This window comes from Olea europaea, unplaced genomic scaffold (genome assembly GCF_002742605.1).
Source record: "Olea europaea var. sylvestris unplaced genomic scaffold, O_europaea_v1 scaffold1492, whole genome shotgun sequence".
Classification (NCBI taxonomy): domain Eukaryota; kingdom Viridiplantae; phylum Streptophyta; class Magnoliopsida; order Lamiales; family Oleaceae; genus Olea; species Olea europaea.
In genome coordinates, this window is record NW_019232487.1 from 48,119 (window position 1) to 59,511 (window position 11,393).

An 11,393-nucleotide genomic window follows, 5' to 3' on the forward strand; every position below is an offset into this window, starting at 1 on the left:
ATGCTGCTGCCTTTGTTGCAGCTCCTAGAATTGAATATCCTCAGCCAAAAATGTTTGAGGGAAAACGAGAGGCGAAGGATGTGGAAAATTTCTTGTGACAAATAGAAGTTTATTTCGAGGGTGTGAATATTCTTGAAGAGGGGATGAAGGTTCGAATAGCAACCATGTACCTGTCGGATACAGCTGAATTATGGTGGAGACGCAAGTTGGTTGAAGTGGAAAGCCATTGTTGTGGTAAACTCGTTGACAGAATTTCAGAAAAGTGCTAAAACGCATGTAAAGTCAAACAAACCTGCCAAGGGAAACTTTGGCAGAAGCGGGAATGATGGAAAAAAGGGATAGACCATGAAGTAAGCCTGATTGGAAACCAAATAAGCCTGATTACAAACCCGTTGGCAGCAAGCAAAGTTTTTGGCTAAAAGAGTATGATGAAAAGAAACAAGGAAAGGTGGCACCACAAGGATGCTTCATTTGTAAGGTACCGCATTTCATGCGAGATTGCCCCAAACTTGGTTCGTTGTCTTCTATGTCGGAAACACAACATGAAACTATAGCTTGCCAAGACTTGGGGACTGGCTAAATTGGATCACTTCAGTTGTTTAGTGCTCTTAATGCTAAGACCATTCAGGGTTCGAACGGGAAGAAATGGCTGATGTATGTGGAGGCCCAAATGAATGGAAAATAATTGCAGGAACTCGTAGATACCGGGGCCATGCATAATTTTATTACCAAAGGTGAAGCTCACAGATTTGGACTTAATGTTCAGTATGGGGGCGAAATATTGAAAACTGTGAATGCAGTAGCAAAACCTCTCGTTGGTGTAGTTGGGGGAGTAGAAATAAGCTTAGGGTCTTGGAGGGGACCCATTGAATTGTTCGTTGCATCAATGGACGACTTCACGCTAGTGTTGGGACTTGATTTCTTGCGAAAGGTAAATGCTATCCCTTTACCTTCGTTTGGTTCTATTTGTATTCTCGAAAAAGTTTCCTCTTGTTTGATTTTCGCAGTTTTCGGGAGGACGGAGAACAACCAGCTTTCAGCCATGCAGTTGGCTGAATTGCCCAAAAAAATTACCATCTCGAAGGGAGGTGGATCATCGGATTGAGCTCGAACAAGGTGCTAAACCTCTAGCTATGTCTCCCTACCGAATGGCTCCCTCGGAGTTGGAAGAACTACGAAAATAATTGACAGAATTGGTGGAAGTTGGAAGGATCAGACTTCAAAGGCTCCTTATGGCACCCCAGTCCAATTCTAAAAGAAAACGGGTGGCTCCTTGCGAATGTGTGTTGACTACAGGGCACTAAATAAGGTAACTATAAAGAATAAATATCCCATTCCTTTAATTGTTGATTTGTTTGATAGACTTGGCAGTGCAAAGTTCTATACAAAAGTAGATTTGCAAAAGGGATATTACCAAGTCCGAATAGCAGAGGATGATGAACCAAAGACTGCTTGCATCACTCGGTATGGGTCTTTCGAGTGGCTTGTCATACCTTTTGGCCTGACCAATGCCCCAGCAACATTCTGTACTTTGACGAACCAGATTTTTTAGCCATTCTTAGATCGTTTTGTGGTGATCTACCTCGATGACATTGTTATCTACAACAACTCGTTAGATGAATATGTTGGAACACTTGAGAATCATTTTCCAAGTATTGCGGGAGAATAAATTGTTTCTAAAGAAGGAGAAGTGTTTGTTTGCGAAAGAAGAAGTAAACTTTTTGGGGCATGTTATTGGGTTTGGTCGGTTGAGGATGGATGAGACAAAAATAGAGGCCATAAATGATTGGGAACTGCCAACTAAAATAACAGAGAAGCGGTCTTTCTTGGGCCTTGTGAATTATTATCAGAAGTTCATTCAGGGCTACTCATCTCGAGCAGTCCCTTTGATGGATCTGTTGAGAAAGACTTAGAAGTGGGATTGGTCAGTTAAGTGTCAAAGGGCTTTCGATAACTTGAAGGCAGCCTTTACAGCCCAACCTGTTTTGGTGCTGCTAGATTTTAGCAAGTGTTTTGAAGTGCAAACTGATGCTTCAGATTTTGCTATATGAGGGGTGTTGATGCAAGATGGCCACCCAATTGCATTTGAAAGTAGGAAATTGAATGAGAAAGGGCGTTGGTATACGGTGCAAGAAAAGGAGATGACTGGAATTATTCATTGCTTGCGGGTTTGGCGTCACTACTTGTTGGGTTCTCATTTTGTCATCAAAACGGATAATGTGGTGATGAGTTATTTCCAGACCCAAAAGAATCTAAGTCCGAAATAGGGCCGTTGGCGGGACTTCTTAGCTGAATTTGATTTTGTGTTGGAATATAAGTCAGGGAAGGCCAATGTGGAGGCCGATGCTCTCAGTCGAAAGGCAGAACTTGCAGCTATTAGCCAAGTGACAGGAACCTTGTTAGGTCTAATCAAAGAAGGTCTAGAACATGACTTAGTTACAAGAGATTTGTTGCAGGCTGCCCGTGAGGGTAAGACTCGAAAATTTTGGGTGGAAAATGGGCTACTTTACTCCACCGGATAGCAGGTATTCATTCCTAAGTGGAACCATTTGAGGCGGGATATTATTCGAGAGTGCCATGATACGAAGTGGGCTGGACATTCGGGGATTGATTGAACTCTTGCCCTAATTGAAAGGTCATATTATTGGCCTCATATGTGGGATCAAGTGGAGACTTATGTGAGAACGTGTCTTGTGTGCCAGCAATATAAAGTTGAAAACAGGTTGTCAGCAGGTTTACCTGATCCTCTTTCGATCCCCGAGCAGCCATGGGATGTTGTAACCATGGATTTTATCAGTGCACTACTGAAATCAGATGGGTTTGGCTCTATTATCGTGGTTATTGACCGATTCTCTAAATATGCATCCTTCATACCGGCACCAAAGGACTGTACAGCTGAAGAGACAACAAGGTTGTTCTTAAAAAATGTTGTTAAGTATTGGGGGCTGCCTCGAAACATAGTAAGTGATCGTGATCCTCATTTTACCGAGAAACTATAGACCGAATTATTTAAACTCTTGGGGTCAAATTTGCCTTTTTCCAGCAGCATTCATCCGCAAACAGATGGGCAGACGGAACGTGTGAATTCACTGCTGGAATGTTACCTTAGGTACTTTGTTAGTGCCAACCAGCAAGATTGGGCAAAGCTGTTGGATATAGCCAAGTTTTCATATAATCCGTAAAAGAGAGAGTTGCCTAGACAAAGCCCCTTTGAATTGGCAATGGAGTAACAACCACTTGCGCCCCATTCATTATCTTCGGTTGTGACTTAGGCTGAAGTCAAGGGGCCACAAAAATGGCTAAGTCTTGGGGAGAACATGCTAATTTAGCTCGAGCTTGTTTGGAAAAGACTTGAAAATGAATGAATAAATGGGCAGATGTAGGCGACCATTGGAATTTAATGTTAGCGATCATGTTTTGGTGAAAGTTGTGCCACAACAGTTTAAGGCCTACTGAAAAATTCATAAGGGATTGGTTAGAAAATGAGGGACCCTTTCCTATGGTGGCTAAAGTTGGAAGATTGTCCTATAGGCTGGACCTTCCGAATAGCTTGAAAATTCACCTGGTCTTCCATGTTAGTATGTTGAAACCTTATAATAAGAAGAATCGGGCAGTAATGAATCAGTTCAGGTTTCCCCAATTGTTACAAAATCTTTTGAGAAAGACGTTGAGGCTATCTTAGCAGATCGGGAGGTGAGACGAAGTGGCGTCCCTCCTTATACACAATATTTGATCAAATGGAAGGGACTACTGGAGTCCGAGGCAACCTGGGAAAATAGAAAAGATCTATGGCAATTCAAGGCGAAGTTCCAATAGTACACGACGATGAGAGCATCGCCTAATTCAGTGGGGGAGTGACTTACGCTCTGCAGTCATGGCTGAATCCGCCTAGGCAGTGACTGGGAAAATTCAACACAAACAAGGTGCTACGACTGGATGAAACTGCCTTCTTATTGGGGACGAAATCTGGAAACGTGAACAATGTATTTTACCAGCCTTAAACTATTATATTTTGAAGGCTTAGATTGGTGGGAAGTTTAGGTGATGATGTATGGCTTGCGTGGTTGTTTTGTGGACATAATCATTGCATGAATTAAATACAACCTGCATGTGTCAGCAGGAATTAATTCAGGCCATTGGATGAAATTAATCCTAGCCTTTTATTTCATTTTGTCTGCAATGTACTTTATATAAATATCCCATTTATGGCTCGTTTTAGAAAGGGGGAGAAAAAGCAAGAAAAACAATTTTGGGTATCTATTTGTAAGGATTTTCTCCAACTATAAGAAGGCAGATTTTTCCTAGCTTGTTCCCGTTCTTTGTTCTTGCAATTTGCCCCTTTATTTAAGTCTTGGATTGTGCAAGTTTCATGAGCCCACAAGGGTTAATTTCGTGGCTAGTGTCAAAGCTGACTTAACCACAGTTTTTGGCAAGGAGACAGTTATGAAGAAGGGTTAAGGCCGCACATTGGACCAAAGTTTCGGTGGATAAAACTTAGGTGCGTGACAAACAGCTCCAAATGCAATTTATCGATTTTCCTAATGTTAATTATTAGTAGTTATGCTTTGTATATCAAGTGACTTCTATAATAAGAGTAGCTCAAACACTTGTATGATGATTAATACTTTTATACCTAACTGAAGTTTTTTACCTTGACAATACATATACTGTGTGATTCAAAATTGAATATAAACGTAAAAATGAAACAAAAGATTTTTTATTAGTATTTTTTTCGAGTTGAAAATATATGGGTAGTGTAAGTGTTATGCCCTTGGTCCAAACAACATTAGACATAAATACTTTTAATATATAATTAATGCGATTTAATGACAGATATATTATTTAATTAATATGAAATTAAATTAAATAATAAAGTCCGTAGATTCAAATTTTCTTAATTTGTTAATCACAAGGATTTGTGATTGTGAGATACAAATTACATATGATTGAATCTTAAATTGTCCGTGGTCATAAGTAATAATGCGATACAGATTTTGTTATTACGGATAAATCATCACGTGTGACATTTCTTACTTGTGAAGTAAGTAACTGATATCACAAGCTAAAGTGTGGTGATGCTTGAATGAACACGTTGATGTTTTGTTATAGAACAAAACATTGGAGACCCGCCTAGAGATTTCACATGGATAACTATCTGAGTGTCAGTGGTTAATCTCTAACGTTCGGTAGTAGGATTGGTCTTTTGACTTGAGGTCGTCATAGTATCTTATATAAGGACAGTCATATTTTGACGGTGTTTTGCTCTGCCAAGGGCCGCTAATACGGCATCGTTCGGGTATGTTAAGAATCGTATGAAGATTATGAATGACTAATAGAGGATTCGTCACTCTTAGATAGTAAGGGATTATGATCTGCATTTCATTCAATTAAGTCGATAACGAAATCCTTGGCAAAAGTGTACTCATAAGTCGAAAAGGAGTTTTCGACTTATGTAGACTTAATAGTGGAGTGAAAGATATGATCGATAATCGAGATTGACACACTTCCATATCTCGTAATTGATCGGATCATATTGACGAAGGGATTATAGTCTCACGATAGACGAACGAATTTGATTTTGTCATACCACGTGACATTTTTCGTCACATGTATTGCCCTGACACATTGCTAGATGTCAAGTTGGGATGGAGAGTGTGAATTTGTGATAAATTAAAAAGATGTTTTAATTTATTAATTTTAATTATATTAAAATAATATTTCACGTCGTTAGGTATCGTGTTTGGGAACCTGATGGGTCGCACCTAAAATGAGAATTGGAAGATTGTAATTTGTCAATTAATTAATTTAACAAATGTTGGATAAATTAATTAATTGAGTTGCTTATTTATAGGCATGAATTAATTAATTAGATTAATTGATTCACAGACTGGATTTAATTATATGAGTTAATTAAATATTCGACCCGATCAGGCCAAGTTCATTTGTGCTTACATAAATATGATTAGGGTTCTCAAAATCTGTAGAGAATTCATTTTTGCTAGTATAAGAGAAAAAAAATCATAATCTTACAATCTTGTTCTTTCTATGTGGATCATCGTTGAAAGCTGGACAATTGAACAACTATGGATAGCATATCAAGGCTGCTGGAACAAGGGAAAAGCAAATGAGTTTGTAGATCTAGAAAAAGGTACAACTTTTACCATAATTTCTATCTAAACACAAAGACGATTCTTGGTGAAAATTGAAAATTGTTTTATTTTGCACTGCGCATATTAAGTAGATTCCCAACAGGTATTAGCATAAGAGTTGCTTCCAGAAATGTAATCTTTTTTTTTTTACTTAACAAGTCATCTAATATTTTTTCCTCCAAGCTTAGCCAAACATGTAGTATGCAGCTAGTTTGGAAAGTGTTTATAAATCGTGTAAATTATGAATAGATAGAAATGAGTGGTAGACAAGTGGAATGTACTTGTGGTTCCAACAAATGTGGATAAAAATTGATTTGTCTGTTTATAAACATTAGCCAAATATAGGCTTAATCATGAGAGCTTGGAACAAAGAAGGAAAGAGGACAAATATAAAAAACCAAAGGTCAAGGATAGAAGTCTAGACAATCTATTCAAGAGTTTGATCACTTTTCAATTTGACAAGTAACCACACAAATTTTATTCATAATAGCACTAGAATTTGGACATGATGAAATATTTAATTGCATTTTGTAAAGTGTTCGTTTACTCTTCTACATACCTTGACAGTGCAAATGAAAAATTGGCTTCCATTGGTATTGAGTTCGGCCAGCATTTGCCATGCTAAAAACTCCAGGTCCACTACGAGTAATTGCACATAATAACATTGTATAGGATTATTCATTAAGCCCCGTTTGTTTCTCATTTTTGGAAGAATGAGAATGAAAAATATAGTCGTTACGGACCCCACACAAGAGATAGAAATTCAAATTTGGTGGCTTGATGTGATGGATAATGATCATATTTTTCATTTTAATAAGAAAAGAATGGGAACCAAACAGGAGCTAAATCAGATAATCAGTAGCTAAAAGTGCTTAGAACTTATAACTAATAATAACTAAATGAGGAGAGAAACCTTACTCTTGAAGTTTACATCTTTGAACGTATTCACGAGGAATGGTAGACGATGGCAACATGCAATGACAAGCTCAAAGGCAAGATGGATGATTTACGTACTACTACAGTCAAGAATGATAAAAAGAGAATAAACCCCCCCAACCCCCGCCCCCCCCACAATATTGAAATGATTAAGTGAGAAGGGGATTGTCCTACACTAGCATAGAGATTCAACACTCAGGTTCTAGTTTAGATTAGATGAAGTTGCAGTAACTTCTAAAACTTCATGGTTGGGCTTGGTTTGAGTCTATTACTTTGGATCATTAGATATTTTGCAATGTTTGACATCTATACTCGGTTATGCTTGGAGTAGTTGTACCCATTTTTTATCAATACAAATTTATTTACCTGATAAAAAAAAGAAAAGAAATCCCAATGAATAAAGCTGAACAATGTCAAAGATGTTGAAAGTAGTGTAAACTTGATCAATGAAATTCTAGATATATGAAGTTCAAAAACCATCAAGAAACTTTAGAAGATTGAAGATGAATATATGATTTAGTCAAAAAACTACTTGATTAAGCAAAAGTGTTTTATTGAATAGAAGAATATTACATGGTTAAGGAAAAGCTCATGATTGGTCGATAGCTATTAAAGAGTTGCTTAATCATCGTGAACCTTTCTTCTCTAAAGGAAGTAGAAGTTACTTAATCATTTTGAATTCTTCTTCTAATGGAAGTGGAAGTGACTTGTTCATTTTGAACACTTCTTCTACCAAAGGAGGCTAAGGAAACTTACTTGATCAACTTGAACTCTTCTTAGTTTTTTTCCTATAAATAGATGTACTGTTATGTATTGTAAATTATTGGGTAGAAGAGAAATTCTAAAGTTTGTATAAGAGAGTTATTGAGAAAAAATAGCTCTATTGTATGAAATATATGTTGTAAGACTTATGAAAGTTTGTTTATTTGAGTGAAAAGTGATGGCAAAGGACGAAGTTTTTCAAGGCAGGCAGTTCAGAGGTCGCGGGTTCGATTCATGGGACTCTTGGAAGGCAAGTCTTTCTCCTGGAAGGCAGGATATTTCCTGGAAGGCAGGAGTTCCTTGGAAGGCAAGGCGCATACATGGGTTTGACTCGCTCGGCACTTTGGCAGTTCAGTTGGGGGGCTCTTGGACCCTAACCGGTTTGGGGCACAACCTGCGGTTTACCTGGTCTGCGTGATGAGGGGCTGGATCGTAGACCTCGGGATTAGTCACTGTAAGGTGGACACCTGGGTATTAAAAAAAAAAAAGAGAGAGTGATATTCTATCACAACTTCTACCCATCAGTCGGAGCTTTTTCTGGGGAATGAAGTGGCAAATGTTGATTGGTAGTATTTTTCCCCCGACTGCCAATGAGAAAATGCCAACTCTATTTGTTTTTAAATCCCCATCATTGAATTTGTTCATTTAGCAGAATTGAATCCTAATAGTAAAGCCGCAGATGAAAAAATGTAAATTTCTTTTTAACAATAGAAAAAGTATATACTATGGACTATCAAAATCGAAGGAACAAAAATCAGTGGAATGTGTATCAACAAAATATCCATATCTAGTGGCAACTATATACCTGCAGCAAACAACAGTAACTGAAGGCGTTTCTTGCTATAACAAATTTTTAAAATTAGTGTCCTGGTGACATTTTAAACTGAAGCTATTAGAAATGGCAATCTCTCAGGTAATGTTAAGTGTTAACACCAAGGCTTAGATCAGCCCAGAACTTAAAGTTATGTGGTATATATCACAAATCTTTTTTCAAAATATGATCCTCAACCCAAAACTTTCTTTACTGATGTCTATTCATAGAACCGAAAGGGATGGATTAAAAATGAGAAAACCAACTGAGAAGGACCCATAACAATAGCATCAGGAGTAACCAAATAAACTACTTAATCAATAATGATAATGGGGAGGGAGGAATGATGATAAGGTGGTGAGTATGTGTGGCTTTGTAATCTTTCTAGAAAAGATGCAAACAACTAAAGGACAAGACATAGACAGCTTTGTTGTCACTCTGGACAAGATGCACACATTTGTAAAATTTTGTTTCGCAAGTGTACGGCCCGTAACAAGTAATAGTGGACCTAAGAGTCCGGTTATCGATCCCACAAGGATTATTTTCTAGCACTTAATTTAATCTTTCTTTAACTACTATTTAGCGAATATAAATCAAAGGTTATAAAATCTGGGCTTTAATCTAAATTCTAGAAAATAAATGAATGTTCACACGATTTGTTGGAGAATCAAATAATGAATGGATATTAGGGTAGAATAACTTCACCAATTGATCACCTTTACATCTCAAATTAAAACTCAATTCTAATGTAACGCTCGGTCAAATTCTCCTATTGTATTCAATTTACCACTCGAGTTTTCATTGAGCCTATTTAACTAATTAAATTTCATATCTCTATGCAAATCTAACTTAATTAAACTAATTCTTTGTCCTCAAAATTCAATTATGACCGAAATAATTAGTATAAGTATATCTACTCTTTACACCAATTTATCGAATTTTACTACATGGTCTAAATCCTAAACTCATATCTCTATTTATAAAGGATTCACAAAATCATGAAATTAGTGATCAAATAATTTAATGCATTCAGTCCGTAGTAAAATCAATACATGGGAAAAAAAAAAACCAAGAATCTAGATTAAAAACATAAAGGATCCTAATGGGGTTAGATTATTGCCCTAACAAGAATTTTAGCAATTCATAATAGAGGAAAAAAACAAATAAAAATAGTGGAGTCTATCACGAGTTTCGAATTTAGACGTGGATGAGTGGATGGATCTTACGCCAAGTTCTTCTTCTCATTCCAAATCTTGATTTCCAACAGTTGAATTGTTGTTTTTCTTCTCTTGAATTCTTCTTGAATTTCTTCTTTGAATCTCCCTTCTTGTTGTTTTCTCTCCAACATGTCAAGAATGCGTGGCTTGATTCCACAGATTTTTAGTGTGCGGCTACCCCCTAATTTAGGTCTTCAATTGTGTATTATAGTGTCTTGAAATTTAGGGAACAACAGGTTACTAATTGGGCCGAGAAAATATTATAAAATCAGAATTTCCTTTTGCTTCGGAATGCAGCGCCTGGGCGCTGACTTTCTGCTTGTTTTAGCAAGAAGGGCGCCCCAGCGCTCACGATGGGCACCGCGGTGCCCGGTACGCCCGAAACGGCATTCTGCGCGTCCTTCAGTATTTTTAGCATAACTTTCTCATTCGATATCCGATTGAAGTGATTCAAGATGCCTTGGAAAGATAATACAAAGGACTACAATTTTGCTTCAGAAATAATTCTCCAACTCAATCATTTTCTATGTCAAAAATGAGTCTAAATGTGAGACCAAAACTCCAGCGCAAAACTTTTTGGTTGGAAAATGATTTATGATCATATCTTGACTAAATTTGATCCCTTTGACACCTTCCTTCATCCAATTGCCTTCTAGAACTCTCAGATCTTCATTTCAAGTTTCGACACGACTTTTGATTAATTGCATTTTAATTCTCGAACTTTGGATCTCTTACGTTTTGGTCATTTCATCCAATTTCGCTAGCTTTTGCCTATTTCCTTCCTTTGACCTCTTTTAGCTCTTGTTTTCTCCACTTCCATCAATCTACAAAACAACACCAAAATCACTTGTTAGCACTTCTAAAATACTCCCCAAGATAGCAAAATCATGAAATTAATGGCATAATATAATGAGTGTAAATTATTCATCAAACACCCTCAAATTTAATCTTTTGCTTGTCCTCGAGCAAACACCAAAACCCGTAAAAATAATTAATGGACACACAAGTACAACTAAGACAAACAAAATCACTTAAAATAAATTTCGCTAGATAGCTTGCCTTCATGTCTGAGAATTAAAAACATAACTTTGATTCCATGAACCACTTCAAAGCTATAACGCAAAAGTTAAATTCTCGCCTATTCAATGCACAACGGGTGTGTGTGTGGAGAGTCAAGTGCAACGCTATACAATAATAAGTTGACCCAATTCCCGACCTTAGAAATCAAAATTTTCCTTACTTTGCTCGTGAGATTCACACACCCCAAACTTATTTTCTTTTGTCTTTCTAAGGGTGTAACCTAAAGTTAAATTTTCAATACTAATTTCTTACACCACTCAAGTTTGGTTAGATTTTACTGATTGTAGTTCCACATGTCAACAAATGAGGATTCTCCTTATTTTTGACCGTTTCAATCTTTAGGAATCAACCAAATTACTAACCCCTTATCAAAGGTCTAATCCTCTAAAACAAGTATTCGGGGTTTAATGAAGGCATTTGATATCTATTTTTTTCTCT